Here is a 17,094-nt window from a genome sequence, read left to right as displayed (position 1 = left end):
CTGGAAGAATAGAAGGTATACCTATTGGGAGAAAATGTTCCATTATAACATGACAATCATGGGTCTTTAAACTCTTTAACTTGAGGTCTTTCATAGACACAAGTCTTCTAATATCTGAAGAGTACCCTTCTGGAACTTTAACTTCACTTAGAAACTTACACAATGTTTTTTTTCTCCTTTCTAGATAGAGTATAAGCAGCAGGTGGTAGATATGTTCGTTTTCCTTTCTTCAAGGGTCCTAATTCAGTTCTTATTCCCATCGCTATCAAGTCCTTTCTTGCCTTAAGGCCATCCTTAGACTTTCCTTGTATATTGAGTAACGTGCCAATAACACTTTCAAATACATTTTTTTTCAATATGCATAACATCAAGAAAATGTCTCACATACAAGGACTTCCAATACGACAATTCAAAAAAAACTGACCTCTTCTTCCACCCACTTTTGACAAGTGTGTGGGCAAAAGGCTTGCCAAACTGAGTATCCAAATCTTTCACCTTTTCAAAAATTTGATCACCCGTCAATATAGGTGGAGCTCTGCCTTGTTCTGTCTCTCCATTGAACGCCTTTCTCCATCCACGGTAGTGATGATTTGAATTTAAGAATCTCCGATGACCGAGAAAGACATTCTTCTGACCAAACTCCAAGCGCTTCCAATCTGTTTTATCTTCACAAATAGGACACGCACATTGACCTTTTATGCTATACCCTGATAGATTTCCGTATGCTGGAAAATCATTAATTGTGCCAAACAACATCGCCCTCAAGTTGAAACTTTCTTTCTTATATCCATCATAAACCTCCACACCGGTCTCCCACAAAATCTTTAAATCTTCGATTAAGGGCTTCAAGTACACGTCTATGTCATTCCCTGGTTGTTTAGGTCCAGAAATCAACATAGACAACATCATGTACTTACGCTTCATATATAGCCATGGAGGTAGGTTATAAATCATAATAATCACAGGCCATGTACTGTGTGAGATACTCTGGATACCGTGTGGGTTCATTCCATCAGTAGATAATGCCAAGCGAAGGTTTCTTGATTCTTCTCCAAATTCAGGATAATCATTATCAATTTTCAACCACTGTGGTGAATCTGCCGGATGTCGATACTTTCCATCTATAATTCTTTCATCTGCATGCCAGGTCAAGTGTCTTGAATCGGTTTCACTACGAAACATGCGTCTAAATCTCGGAATAACAGGAAAATACCACAAGACTTTTGCTGGAGACAACTTGTTCTTATATCGCAAGACACCGCATTTAGGACACTCATTTAACGATGCATACTCATTTCGAAACAAAACGCAATCGTTTGGACATGCATGTATCTTATCATAGCTCATGCCAATAGAGCACAACATCTTTTTGGTCTCATATGTTCGATTGGGAAGAACATTATCCTCAGGAAGCATATCTTTCAAAAGGGCTAATAACTCTGTGAAACTTTTATCCGACCATCCATTGCCCGCCTTTAAGTTGTACAACTTTAATACCGCAGACAATCTTGTGAATTTAGTGCAACCATCATACAAAGGTTTCTCTGCATCACTTACTAACCTCTCAAACATTTCGGGACAATCCTTAAGATCTCCTTCAAGTGCTTCTGCAATCTCTTCAACTCGATCATAATCGTATGTATCTCCGCCACTATAGTTTGAGGCATAGGTCGTACTATCCCCCGGTTCAACATTCTCGTTACTTTTCTCACCATGCAAATTCCAACATGTATAACTTCGATCAATTCCATGCCTCATTAGATGCGATGTCAAATGAACTGCGTCAACCCGTTTCCCATAACAACAACCCAAGCAAGGACATATCATTCTACTGGGGTCTTCGGCGTGCGCAACGGCAAACTTAACAAATTCTGATACCCCATTCTTGTACTCTCTCGACAATCGATTGGAAGACATCCATGTATTATCCATTACTAATTAGAATAAACAAAAAACAATTTCAGAAGAGAAACCAAAAATGGGATGAGACAAAACAATTTCGCTTTATTGAGTTAGTCTCTGTGCAGGGCATTCATGTCTCCAATAACAACCCAAAACCAAAACAATTTTGGTTTATTGAGTTAGTTTCTCAACATTTTCAGATATCTCTGACTTCAATAGCATGAGAATGTATGAACCATGCATTAAGCATTAGTGGTATGCACTAATTTGTAGCATAGTTATATATCATCATATAGTTTTTACAAAAGATAAACATTGACTAGAAAATATATATGTAGAATTGTATAATGGAACAAGTGAAAACACTTATTTCATTCTTGTCACCAACAATCTCTCATCTGAACTATCTTTTCCCTTCAATTTCAATACACATATTATAATTTGGACTGATTAATGGAATATTTCTTTTCCTTTTCAATCAATATAATTATTCTTATAGTTTTATCTATATTTTTTTATTGATGACAAAGGGGGAGAAATTATATGATTTTGATCTATTTTTAACTTATAATAAATCACAAACATTTAACAATCTTGTTGGATAAATTATGAGATTATTGTGCTTATTAAATTTTATGCTAAATACAATTTTTTCCTAAGTCTTAAACTCATGGGGACCTTGCAAACCTCACTTGGAATACTTAAGCTAAGAAGTTATTAAAAGGTTAAAACTCAGAGGGAGCTTATAAACCCAACTCTGATTTTTAGTTATTTATTTATTAAGTCAAAATTATTCATCAAAATTCTAGTATTTTTTATCATCAAAAAGCGAGAGACGGTCGGAACAAGTTTGGTTATACATCTACAATCCTTAAGTTTTGATGATAACAAAGTATAAAGAACAATTTTATACTCTAATAGTTTTATTATTTTCTGGACAAAGTAGACTATGGACTCTGGACAAAGCAGACTTTAGAATTTGGACTCTAGACATCAATAAGATTCTAAAACAAGGTTGAAATATGAAGAAGTGTTTAACTGATAGTCAACCATCTAGATAATCAAGTCAATGTTTCTGGAATAAACAATCCATATTTACTCTGATAAACCCAAGTTGATACATCCAATTTACCGTAATTATAGAATCAGGGAATAAGAAAGAATACATCAAATTTACCTAAGAATCTGAACATACAAGTCTTAAGCAAAAGAAAATTAATAACAAAGGAATACTCGAAACAAGAATCATCTAGTCTTGAAACAAAATTACTCTTTTGATACAATGGCTTGCGCGAACCAAAAATGAACAATAGCGAACGTCAGAAGAGAAACCAATTAATATGAAGATTAGAAAAATACCTATGGTGTCAAAATCGAACAGCTAACAACGAATTAATAGAAGGAGGAAACGTCGTAGATCTAACAGAGGTGGAAGGAGAACGCCTTAGAAGTAGCGAAAATCGTAGCAGTGAGAACCCTAACGTGAAAAAGAACGAAAATAACAGAGAGTGAAATAACAAAACGCGCAGTATGTTATAATTTTAATGTTTACTAAAGGGGACCTTAGAGGGCGCTTGTGGAAAAAAAGCGCCCTCTAAAGGGGGCCTAAGAGGGCGCTTATGAAAGCGCTCTCTAAGGCTTTCCAAAAGCGCTTTATAAACTGGAAATGCACATGGACTTATAGAGCGCTTTTTTAAAAGCGCCCTCTAAGGGTAACCTTAGAGGGCGCTTTCTAAAAAGCGCCCTGTATTGTTGTCCCTCTATCTCCTCCTTATTTTTTCGCTTCACCTTAGAGGGCGCTTTATTACAAAAGCACCCTCTAAAGTGCGCTGTCTATTCCAGTTGTTCGCTCTTATTTTTTCGCTTCACTTTAGAGTGCGCTTTTGTAATAAAGCGCCCTCTAAGGTGCGCTGTCTATTCCAGTTTTTGGCGTAGTGTATAAAAAGGGAGATTCGAAGGAAAACAGTTGGAGAATCAACCTTTGAAGTGCAGCTTTTCAGTGCTTGATCCAATCCAAATCTTCAATGCAGCTTGATCTTAAAGTAACAAGGAAGCAAGGCTAAGGAATTGTAAGTCAAAGACCAACCAATGAAGTTGAAATTTGAGCTTGAAAAATGAAGAGAAAAATCAGAATTCCTTTAATGGAGGGTTGGGGATTCAGTTGTGCAGAGCTTCAGGCGCCTTAAGGTTGAGATTTGAAGTGAACCAAGCATTCTATGAGAGAGTTAAATTTTGGACTTAAATTTTGCATCATTTGGATTTTTTATGAGAGAGTTATGGGCACTTGAAGTTGGACTTTTTCACATTTCAATGACTTTGGTCCAAAGTGACCTATAATGTTTTGTATTATCACATGTGTTTCGTTTAGAATTATGAAAAATTGTCCAACATAACAATTTAAGTAGACATCTTAAACTTCCCAATTCATTTCGTCCCACCTAAAAATCATAAAAAATGAAGGAGTTAGGTCCTTGGGAAGTTGACCCAAAATTAGGGTTTTAGTCAAAATGACCTATAATGTTTTGAACTGAATTGTGACCTTCCAAGTTTCAAATGAACTTTTGATGAACATGAAAGTTGTTAATATGGTTCTTAAGAACAGTTTTTATGTTGTGGTCATCTTCATTTGACAAACACATCAAAATTTTGGTCTCAATGGATTTCAAAGTAGTTAAATGATTTGACTGATCAACTTCTCAAAGCCAAACATCAAATCTTGATGGATTAATGATTGAGGACACTCACATGGGCTCATATATGCATAAAATGATAAATGAAAGAACTTCCCTTGATTGTATTTGATCATAGGTTGAGGTTGCTTCATGAGCAAGGCACAGTCAATGCACAACCAAATTAGGGTTTCCTTGGGGAACAAGCCTCAAGCCATTTGGTTTATCTTGATCAAATTGACAAATTGAGATACTTGGGAGGCATATATGATGATTGAGAGCTTTGTGAACCATTTTCATGCTTGCTTCCAACTTCATCTGGCCACTTCAATGGGCATAGGGGTCTCCTAGGAGCCTTGAATCACATGACTGCTTAAGCTTCAAAACAAACAAAGTTAGTGACATATTTTTGTGCTTTTAGTTAGTAAACCAAATGAGAAAAGCAATAATATACAATTCAAGCATGCTTGGTGGTCTCAAAATAACTCACACAAGTCTCAACCCAAGGGTAAGGAGCCAAGATGCTATGATCCTTGAGGTAAATTCAATGTACAATGATATGATGCCATGAGGGATCTTAGGGTCAAAATTAGGGTATTGCAAACCTAACAATGTTTTGTTAGAAGGCTTGTTCTTTCAAGAGGGTAAAGATCCCCAGAACTTGAAGGATAGGATGGTCCGCGCCTGGCACAAAGTTCATAGGAAGGGAAGGAAGGAGCTTGGTCCGAAGAATTGCATTGCTTTGGAACCCTACACCGCTTGGGTGAGGAAGAGAGCGCTTGAGTACCGCATGCCATATGATTATCCGAGACCTACCCCTATGGTTATGGTTGGGCCTTCAACCCTCCCTAACCAGGGAGTAGAGGAGTTGAGAGACGAAGACCGGTCACGTGCTTGGGTTTGTGAGCGAGAGGAACTTCTTCAGCAGCTTAGAGATAAGGATGCAATGATAGAGTTCCTAGAGCATCAGGTTATTGATGAGCCTGATGATGTAGTTACTTCTCTTCTTCCTCAGTCATCCAGGTTTTGGAAGAGGAAGTATGATCGACTCGCCAAGGAGAAGGCCGATATGGAAGCAGCTTATGAGAGAGAGGTGAAGAGGCTTCGTGCAGCATATCTTCCGATCTCGAAGGCTTTGGACGATTGTTTCTAGGGCTCCATAGGATGTTTATTCTCCTTTTCTCTTGTATTGTATTTGGTTACTAAAACTGTACTACTTCATTGGTGTAAAAAAATTCCAAATATCAATCCATATATGTCTTAGAAGATTAATATTTTCAAATATTTGCAAATACATCTCTATAAAATTTCTCTAATAAAAACAATCATATGCACAAACATTGCATGCATCATATGCATAAGCAGGTTTTGTTTTAAGCTCATGATCAGTGGTCTAACTCTTTGCTCTTCATTTATTTTGAAGACAAGCTGACGCACCGGTATAACACAAGAGCTAATCTTCCAAGGATAATGGAGTATGTCGAGCAAGAGAACACGGAATTGAAGGAAGAGATTGCTAGGCTGACTGCCATGATGAAGTCAGTTCTGGCTGCTCAGAGCCAAGCTTCGCCAACTCCTGCAACTCCTCCCCAGAGGAATGTCGATTCTGAGGTTGCTACCTCGACCGTGCCTGCTGCAACAACCCACTTTGCGTCGACTATGTCATCCGGGTTCCCTTGGGGAATGCCTGCTAATTTTGTGCCCGAGGGTTTTGCTCCTACTCTTGCTTCTCTGTGGGCATCTAGCCCGGTCCTATCTGTGCCACCTCCCATTGTGCACACCTTACCCTGAGTTGAAGACATCATCTATCATTCTGAGCCATCTGAGGGCCCAGATGTTTATGAAAAGATGGACGAGATGAAAGACCAATTCCTTGAGTTGCGCAAGGAACTGAAGACTATAAGGGGTAAGGACCTCTTTGGTAAAAGTGTTGCCCAACGTGAAGATCCATGTAAAATTCAAAGTACCTGACTTTGAGAAATACAAGGGAAACACATGCCCGCTCAGCCATCTTGTTATGTATGCTCGCAAGATGTCAACTCAGACTGACAACGACCAACTGCTTATCCATTACTTCCAGGATAATTTATCTGGTGCTGCTCTCTGGTGGTATATGGGGCTGGAGAGTGCGAGCATCCGCTCTTTCAACTATCTTGGTGAGGCCTTCGTCAAGCAATATAAATATAATATGGATATGGCTCTTGATAGGGACCAGTTGAGGGCGATGTCGCAGAAGGACAAAGAGACCTTCAAGGAGTACGCCCAGAGATGACGAGAGTTGGCAGCTTAGATAGTGCCACCCCTAGAAGAGAAGGAGATGACAAAGATCTTCTTGAAGACTTTGAGCTCTTTCTATTATGAAAGAATGATTGCTAGTGCTCCCTCAGACTTCATCGAAATAGTGAACATGGGGATGAAATTGGAGGAAGGGGTCCATGAAGGACGGTTATCCAGAGAAGACAGCTCTTCAGCAAAGAGGTATGGGGGCTTTTCTAAGAAGAAGGAGGGAGAGGCACATGTTGTGTCGTCCCATGTTAAAAGAAGGCCCTCTGTGAGGAGGAAGAACGTGCGTCCTGCCGTCAACCAACACCAGGTGGCTCATATAGCACCTTCTTTTAGAGAAGTTCATCATCATCATCAACAACAACAACAACATCGTCAACAACAACCGACCTACCAGCCTCAAAACAATAATAACACCAGCACTAGCAACTACGAGAGGAAGAGGGTAACTTTTGACCTGATTCCAATGACATATGTTGAGCTCTATCCTTCTTTGATTGATACAAAGTTGATCACTCTACGAGACCCTCCTGTTGTACCAACCAACCCTCAGTGGTGGTATAAGCTTGAGCTTCACTGTGTGTATCATTCCGGTGCTCCCGGACATGACATGGAGAACTGTTACCCGTTGAAGACCAAGGTGCAAGACCTTGTGAGAAGTAGTATATTGTTTTTCGAGGATGTAGGTCCTAATGTTAAGAAGAACCCATTGCCCGAGCATGGGAAAGTTGTTGTTAATATGGTCCAGGGGTGCCCTGGCAAGTATAAAGTCCTGTATGTTAATGACATAAGGCAATCTTTGGTCGAGATGCACAAGCTGTTGTGTGAACACAGCCACTATGAGCATGACCATGATAGGTGTCGGGTGTGCACTATCAATGAGAGAGGATGCCGACAAGTAAGAAAGGACATCCAATATATGCTTGATCAGGGAATAATTGAAATACTTCAGAATCGTGATGAGGACGAAGTTGATGTTATCTCCCTTGTATTTAGAATTCCTGAGCCTGTTGTCATCAAGTATGATGGCAGCAAGAAGAAGGTATCACCAGCTCTTATAATCAAGCCAACAGGCCATATCCCGTATTCATTAGACAAAGATGTTCCCTATCAATACAATGTTGTGATGTTAGAAGATGGAAAGGAGGTGTTGTTGCCCTCAACTTCCGTAGTGAGCATTTCAGACGTCAGTGGTGTGACCCGTAGTGGTCGTGTTTTCTCGGTGCTGCCGAAACCCCATGAAGAAAATAGTTGTTAATCCTGCCAGCCCCGTGGGGACGTCTTCTTCTAACAATATTGTTCCTGTTGTTGACCCTGTTGCTATTAAGAGTAACAACACTCCTGTCCTGGTTGGCTAGTCTGATATTTTAAGAGAGGATGGTGATGAGATGTTGAGGCTCATCAAAAGGAGTGAATACAATGTTGTTGATCAGCTACTACAAACTCCATCAAAGATATTTATCTTATCTTTGTTGATGAATTCTGAGCCACACCGTGAAGCTTTGCAAAGGGTGTTGGACGTGGAATATGTGGACCATGATGTAACCATTGAGCAGTTTGATAGCATCGTTGCAAATATAACCGCTTGCAACAACTTGAGCTTCTGTGATGCTGATCTTCCCGAGGAGGGAAAAGACCACAATTTGGCTTTACACATATCAATGAACTGTAAGGATGATGCCTTGTCCAAGGTGTTGGTGGACACAGGATCATCGCTTAATGTGTTGCCAAAGTCCACTCTTGCTAAACTTTCATATCAAGGGCCTCCCATGAGGCAGAGTGGAGTGGTTGTGAAGGCGTTTGATGGATCGCGTAAGACCGTGATCGGCGAATTAGAACTCCTGATCAAGATTGGACCCAGTGATTTCCAGATCACTTTTCAGGTCATGGATATTCATCCATCTTACAGTTGTTTGCTTGGCAGGCCATGGATTCACGAGGCAGGCGTCGTGACATCCACCCTACACCAAAAGTTGAAGTTTGTGAAAAACAAAAAGTTGGTGGTGATAGGGGGGAGAAGGCTCTCTTGGTCAGTCATTTATCTTCCTTCTCCTACATCGATGTTGAGGATGAGGTTGGGACTCTGTTCCAAGCCTTATCTATTACCGAGCCTTCAAGGAAAGGACTTTCTTCATTTGTCTGCTATAATGATGCAAAGTTGGCCATTGAGCATGGTGCAACTACTGGTTTGGGGCAAATGATCAAGTTGGAAGATAATAAATCCCGAGCTGGCATAGGGTATTCTTATGGTGTTTCCAATGAGCGTGGGCTGTTTCAGAGTGGAGGTTTCATCCACACTGTTGAAGATCAGGAAGCTGCTGCCATTGTTGAAGATGATGAAGAGGATGACCTTGGCAACTTTGTCATACCTGGAGGAATCTTCAATAACTGGGTCGTTGTGGATGTTCCAACAGTTATCCATAAGTCCACGTAATGTGTTCATTTTATTTGAAAACCCTTCTCCCATGCCAAAAGGAGAAGTGAAGACATTGTTGGCATATTTGATTAATACAATGATATTCATTCAATAATCACATGTTAAATGTGTGTTTTTCCATATTATTTTTCCTTTTTGCTCTTTGCATGAAATTGGTGATCACCATAAAACCCTAAAAAGAAAAAGAAAATCAATCTTTTCATCTGCATAATGATTTGTCCTGTTTGAATTCTGAAATCTCTTTTTATACTCAAAATCATTATGCAGGTTAATCAAACCCATTGAACATAATGATCCAGCACCATCTCCCAACTTTGAGTTCCCTATATTTGAGGTAGAAGAAGATGACGTTGAAGAGATTCCTGACGAGATTACCCATTTTCTTGAGCACGAGGAGAAGATCATTCAGCCGCATCTTGAGAATCTGGAAACAGTCAACTTGGGGTCTGAAGACTACATTCGTGAAGTGAAGATTGGGGCACTCCTGGAAGAGTCTGTTAAGAAGGGGTTGATCGAGTTGCTACGAGAATATGTCGACGTCTTTGCATGGTCGTATGAAGACATGCCTGGTCTAGATACTGATATTGTGCAACATTTCTTACCATTGAAGCCTGAGTGTGTACCTGTGAAGCAAAAGCTCAGAAGAACTCATCCTGGTATGGCAGTGAAGATTAAAGAAGAAGTTTAGAAGCAAATTGATGCGGGGTTTCTGGTGACTTCTACATATCCTCAATGGGTGTCCAATATTGTGCCCGTGCCTAAGAAAGATGGAAAAGTCTAAATGTGTGTTGACTACCGTGACTTGAATAAATCTAGTCCGAAAGATGATTTTCCTCTACCACATATTGATATGTTGGTAGACAATACAACTAAATTCAATGTCTTCTCGTTTATGGACGGATTTTCCGGCTATAACCAGATTAAAATGGCACCCGAGGATATGGAGAAGACAACATTCATCACACCTTGGGGAACATTCTGTTATCGAGTGATGCCCTTCGGTTTGAAGAACGTCGGAGCCACATATCAACGCGCTATGACTACCTTGTTCCATGATATGATGCACAAAGAGATCGAGGTGTATGTTGATGACATGATTGCGAAGTCGAAAACGAAAGTTGAACATGTAGTACACTTGTTGAAGCTTTTCCAGCGTTTGAGGAAGTATAAACTCCGCTTGAATCCGAACAAGTGTACATTTGGAGTCTCTTCCGGCAAGTTATTGGACTTTATTGTCAGTGAAAGAGGTATTGAAGTTAATTCTGCCAAGGCCAAAGCAATACAAGAGATGCCTGCGCCCAAAACTGAGAAGCAAGTCCGAGGTTTTCTTGGCCGCTTGAATTACATTTCGAGATTTATATCCCACATGACTGCCACATGTGCGCCTATATTCAAGCTCCTTCGAAAAGATCAGCGTCATGATTGGACCGAGGATTTCCAGGAAGCTTTCGACAGTATCAAAGAGTATCTATCCGAACCTCCGATTTTGTCTCCTCCTGTTGAAGGGAGACCATTGATTATGTACTTGACCGTGCTTGATGATTCCATGGGTTGTGTCCTTGGTCAGCAAGATGAATCAGGGAAGAAAGAATATGCAATATACTACTTAAGTAATAAGTTTACTGATTGTGAGTCTCAGTACTCAATGCTTGAGAAGACATGTTGTGCTTTGGCTTGGGCTGCTAAGCGTTTATGCCAGTATATGTTGAATCATACAATTTAGTTGATATCCAAAATGGATCCAATCAAGTATATCTTTGAGAAGCCTGCTTTAACTAGGAGAATTTCCCGTTGGCAGATGTTGTTGTCTGAGTATGACATTGAGTATCAAGCTCAAAAAGTTATTAAAGGTAGTATCTTGGCTAAACACTTGGCACATCAACCAATTGAAGATTATCAGTCCGTGCAGTACGACTTCCCTGATTAGAAGATTTTGTATTTGAAGATGAAAGATTGTGATGAGCCTACGCTCAATGAAGGGCCAGAGCCTGGTTCCCGATGGGGTATGGTGTTCGATGGCGCTGTTAATTAATATGGAAATGGTATTGGGGCGGTGATTATTACTCCTCAGGGCACACATTTTCCTTTTACAGCAAGGCTGACTTTCAAATGCATGAATAATATGGCGGAATATGAGGCTTGTATTATGGGTTTGGAAGAGTGTATTGATCTTAGGATCAAACATCTTGATGTCTATGGTGATTCGGCCCTTGTTGTTAATCAGATTAAGGGTGAATGAAGAAGAATCATCCTGGCCTCATCCCATACAGAGATTATGCGAGGAGGATTTCAACTTTCTTTACTGAGGTTGACTTCCACCATATTCCTCGAGATGAGAATCCGATGGCAGATGCTCTTGCTACGCTAGCTTCAATGATTGTGGTCAAGTATTGGAATGAAGTTCCCAATATCACTGTGATGCGCTTGGACAGACCAGCTCATGTATTTGCAGTTGAAGAAGGGAAAGATGATAAGCCATGGTATTATGATATCAAGTGCTTTCTCCAAAGTCAGACTTACCCGCCTGGGGCATCTGTTAAAGATAAGAAGACTTTGAGAAGATTATCTGGCAGTTTCTACCTTAATGGTGATGTGCTTTATAAGAGGAATTTTGACATGGTTCTGCTCAGATGCATGGATAGACACGAAGCAGACCTGTTGATGACTAAAGTCCATGAGGGTTCATTTGTTACTCATTCCAATGAAAATGCTACGGCTAAGAAGATGTTGAGAGCAGGCTACTATTGGCTGACAATGGAGTCTGACTGCTGCAAATACATGAAGAAATGCCATAAGTGTCAGATCTATGCAGATAAGATTCATATTCCCCCGACACTTTTGAATGTTATTTCCTCACCATGGCCTTTCTCTATGTGGGGAATTGACATGATTGGCATGATTGAACCTAAGGCGTCAAACGGTCACCATTTTATTCTCGTAGCTATTGATTACTTCACCAAGTGGGTTGAAGTGGCATCGTATGCAAATGTGACCAGGCAGGTAGTTGTGAGGTTTATCAAGAATCAACTCATATGCCATTATGGTGTTCCAGACAAGATCATTACTGATAATGGATCTAACTTGAACCATAAGATGATGAAAGAGCTGTGTAGAGAGTTCAAGATTGCACATCATAATTCTTCTCCCTATAGGCCCAAGATGAATGGGGCTGTCGAAGCTGCTAACAAGAACATCAAGAAGATCATTCAGAAGATGGTTGTTACGTACAAAGATTGGCATGAGATGCTACCATTTACTTTGCATGGCTATCGTACATCAGTTCGCACTTCAACAGGGGCAACCCGTTTCTCTCTTGTGTATGGCATGGAGGTTGTGCTCCCCGTGGAGGTTGAAATCCCATAAATGAGATTCTTGATGGAAGCCAAGTTGACTGAGGCTGAATGGGTTCGGAGTCGTTATGATCAGCTGAATTTGATAGATGAGAAGAGATTAACTGCCATGTGCCATGGTCAGTTGTATCAGCAAAGGATGAAGAAAGCCTTTGATAGGAAGGTCAAGCCTCGTGTGTTCAGAGAAGGTGACCTCGTGCTCAAGAAAGTGTTATCTTTCGCGCCCTATTCCAGGGGCAAGTGGACTCCAAACTATGAAGGTCCATATGTTATTAAGAGAGCCTTTTCATTTGTTGCTTACAACTATGGATGGGGAGGATTTCACTCGTCCTATGAATTCAGATGTAGTCAAGAAATACTTTGCCTAAAATTAAAACAGAATAGCTCGCTAAGTTGAAGACCCGAAAGGGCGGCTTAGGCAAAAATGAGCATCTCGGTGGATTGAAAACCCGAAAGGGCGGTCCAGGAAAAAGTTAGAGACATGAAAAAAAAATGAATATATATATCCCGCTAGATTGAGTACCTCGTCCTAGAACAATCTAGGCAAGAATTAGGGATTTGGGCAAGTAACTGCATCCTGACAAGACCTTGCTCTATAGTTGTCATCTGTCAAAGATTCTTGCTCAGTCGTCGTCAACTGAAGCTTCAAATACATTGGATTCAGAGTTGGTGGAGAAACGGTCATTATGTTCAATGTAGCCCTTTTTTCCAATATATATCACCAATTTCAAATTTGTAAAGATCCATGGAGTCTCGCCATTTGCGGACTACCATTCCATTAAATAAATTTGAGCTTTTATCCAATTCTTTGCACTCTTATTTGTTTCTGTGTAACAAATGTTTGCATGTTTTAATTGAAAAATATCATTGTTTTAAACAAATAAAGTTTTATAAACTGTATTTAAACAAAGTGAACATTCACAATGACTAAAAGGATAATTGGAATGTCTTCAGTGCTCTCCCAAGGATAGTATGATCTCCAAAAGGTAAGACATTTGTTCATATTTCTGTCATTCTTATATCCTCTTCATCAGCTTTCAAGTTGTCTCCCCGGCGAGCGCAGAGAAGAGTAATACATCATCGGCTTCTCAGAAAGTCTGACTCTAGCATTTGTGTTTTATCAATTATATGGTTGTTATCCCTTGTGTGGACTGGCCTAAAATCCCTTATAGATTGATAAAAGTTAATATGCTATCTATTAACGAGGAAGTTTGTCTTTCCCTGGTATGAGTAGAAGTCTTCAGCGGAGCAAGCATGTGTTCCCTGCAGAGCTATCTTCCCAAATAATTGTCTCCTCAATAGGAAGTTGCCTAGAGCAATTGATGAAGGACTTATTTCCCTTTTCATCCTCAGCATGGCACATGTTGACGAAGGATTCATTTTCGGCCAGGACAATTCCTTCAGGAGTACTAGCAATTTATCCCCAGTAGGGTTGCTTACAGTTCATCCCTAGTAGGGTTACCCAATCCAAGCTTGATAATTTGTATCCCCTCCGAGTCGAAGATATCTTCTAGTATTGAGGGATTTTGAGGAAGATGTGTTGTTTCCTTCCCCAGCGGAGCAAATTATTCCTTCTCCCGTCAACAGAGATGTCTCTTCAGCAGTTAGAAGAGAATGCTTGATTGATGTGTATCTGGTTGGCAGTTGTTCCCCACAAAGTTTCACAACATTCCTTGATAAGTTCCCCAGTAGAGTTTCTTCTATGACAGATCTTATTGGTATCCAGTCACTTGTCCCCGAGAATTATTGGAATGTCCCCGGCAGTTGGAAGTTATGACTTTGCCTATCCCCAGCGGTGGTCTATGACTCCTGGTATTTGAGGCATCCCCACCAAAACTGATTTCTCCTGTGGGCCTGGCTTCTCTTTTTGAGATGCTATACCGGATGTCCGTTCGTGGCTCTCAAGTCTATTTGCATTAGATATGTCTGGTTGTCAGCATTAATAATACATGAATCATGCATATACATGCATAATCATAGCATTCAGATAGTCATGATTGCATTCTTTGCCATATATCTTTGTTTGTTATTCTCCTACTATCGGCGAAATGTTCTTCCCCGAGCAGATGTTTGTGTCTGATCTCTCCATATAGAGTCAGCCCCATAGGCAGAAATTGTCTATCTTTCTTTCTTTATTCCCCACTGAGTTATGTCCTCGTGGATGATTATTGTTTCAGTTTCCTCCCTAGTTGTGTTTCGAGATAGAATTACTCCCCTGAGTTATATCCTCATCGGGTTGAGTCTTGTTTGATTGTGTCTTTCTAGTTTGTTCCTAGATTGACTCCTTTCTTGTTATCCCCTGCAGTTTCCTGCGGTTTGGTTGTTCAATTACTCAGTAACCAGTAATTGTTCATCCTTTTCACCAGTGGACTTTGTGGCCTTCTACCCAGTAACCGGTAGTTGTAAGTCCTATTTTTGTGGTTTTCTACCCAGTAATCGGTAGATGTAATCCCCTCTTTGGTGGTTATCATTACCCAATATTTGATATTCATATTCCTCCGCTTTTGAGTATACCACCCAGTAACCGGTGATATAACTCTTGGATAATTGCTCTTATCAAGCAATTCATCCCCCACCGAGTCATCTTTCATTTACCCTTGTTTGGTGATGATTGTTTCTCCCTTTGATGGGTCATCATTTTATACCCAGTATCCGGTATCCCGATGTCCTTTCTTTTCGGTCGATTTATCCTTTATTAACCCAGCAACCAGTTGTGGATAATCTTCCATGCGAGTATGTTATCTACGTTATGACGGTAATAGATAATATACCTCATGCGCTATTCAGTCGAAGTCTTTTTCTTCCCCAGTTGAGTAAGATTCGTATTTCCTCGTGGAGTCGAATGCCCATCCTGTAAGTCGAGTTTGCTTTTTCAGCCCTCCTTTCTGATGATGAGTGTCTTGGATATTTTCCCAATTCACGCCTGGTAGGTCACCTATTATATACCCAGTAACCGGTATCCCTGGTGTTCCTTCCTTCTGCTCCCTATTATGACTTTTGTCCCCTGTGGAGTCAGATTTCCTGAGTTGAGATGTGCCTTTTGGGCCCTCCTCAGATGTCTCGGTTGATTGATATATGTCACCCTTATACTGGTCTTAGATATTCTTTATCCTTGAGCGTGTTATTCTCTCACCCAGTAACTGGTGTTTTGATAACATGTCTCTCTTTGAGTTTATTACCTAGTAGATGGTAATATCTCATTGTTTCTTCCTCAGCTGAGTCCTTTGTGGACATCCTTGTCTGAGTCCAGATTTTTATCTGAGGTATCCTTTGTGGATAGTTTTGATGTATTGGCATATTCCCCAATACATGCATCTTTGCGTCATCTTGAGTCTTTCCATCGATTTATTTTCGTCGAATCCCTTCGTGTCTCCCCAGCAAGTTTTTAAGTCGTGACCTGCTCACGCATTTTTTACCTTATTTTCCCCAGAGTCTCTGCCTCCCTAGCGAGTGTGTTACTCCTATGGATTTTCAGTTTCTCCCTATTTCTTTTCCTTCGTGGCAATCATTCACCGTGAAGATTTTATTTTTTTGCATGCATACATTTGCATCATGAGGTCTCTTAGGGACCAAAATTCGTCTCTTTGTTATTATTTAAGCCCATTCTACCTCGTCGAGACGAAGATTTTAACCTTCATATCTCCGGTTAGAATGACCTTAAATAGGGGCATCTGTAAAACCCTAATTTTGACCCTAAGATCCCTCATGGCATCATATCATGTGCTCATTGCATTGCCTCAAGGATCATAGCATGTGTGGCTCCTTTACCCTAGGGTTGGGACTTGTGTGAGTGGTTTAAGACCACCAAGCATGCTTGAATTGTATATTATTTCTTTTCTTATTTTGATTACTAACCAAAAGCGCAAAAATATGTCACTAACTCTTTTTTTTAAGCTCAAGTGATCATGTGCTCACAATGCTCCTATGAGGCTCCTAAGCTCAATGAAGTGGCTAAATGAAGATGAGAAAAAGCATGACAATGGTCCACAAAGTTCCTAATCATCATATATGTCTCCCAAGTGTCTCAATTTGCCAATTTGATCAAGATAACCCAAAGGGCTTGAGGATTTTTTCCCAAGGAAACCCTAATTTCATTGTAATTCAATTGTGCCTTGCTCATGAAGCAACCTCAACCTATGATCAAATTTAATCAAGGGAAGTTCTTTCACTCATTATTTTATGCATATATGAGCTTATGTGAGTATCCTTAATCATTCATTCATCAAGATTTGAAGTTTGGCCTTGAGAAATTGACCAGTCAAGTCATCTGGCTAAGCTGAGCACCAATGAGATACAACTTGTGATGTGTTTGTCAAATGAAGATGACCCCAAGAGGAAAACGTTTTTTAAGAACCATATGAATAACTTTCATGTTCATCAAAAATCCATTTGAAACTTGTAAGGTGATCATTGTTTTCAAAACATTATAGGTCATTTTGACCGAAACCCTAAT

The sequence above is a fragment of the Lathyrus oleraceus genome, chromosome 6 (genome assembly GCF_024323335.1).
Source record: "Lathyrus oleraceus cultivar Zhongwan6 chromosome 6, CAAS_Psat_ZW6_1.0, whole genome shotgun sequence".
NCBI lineage: Eukaryota > Viridiplantae > Streptophyta > Magnoliopsida > Fabales > Fabaceae > Lathyrus > Lathyrus oleraceus.
The sequence above is the reverse complement of the archived record's forward strand: the minus strand, read 5'-3'. Positions refer to the sequence as shown.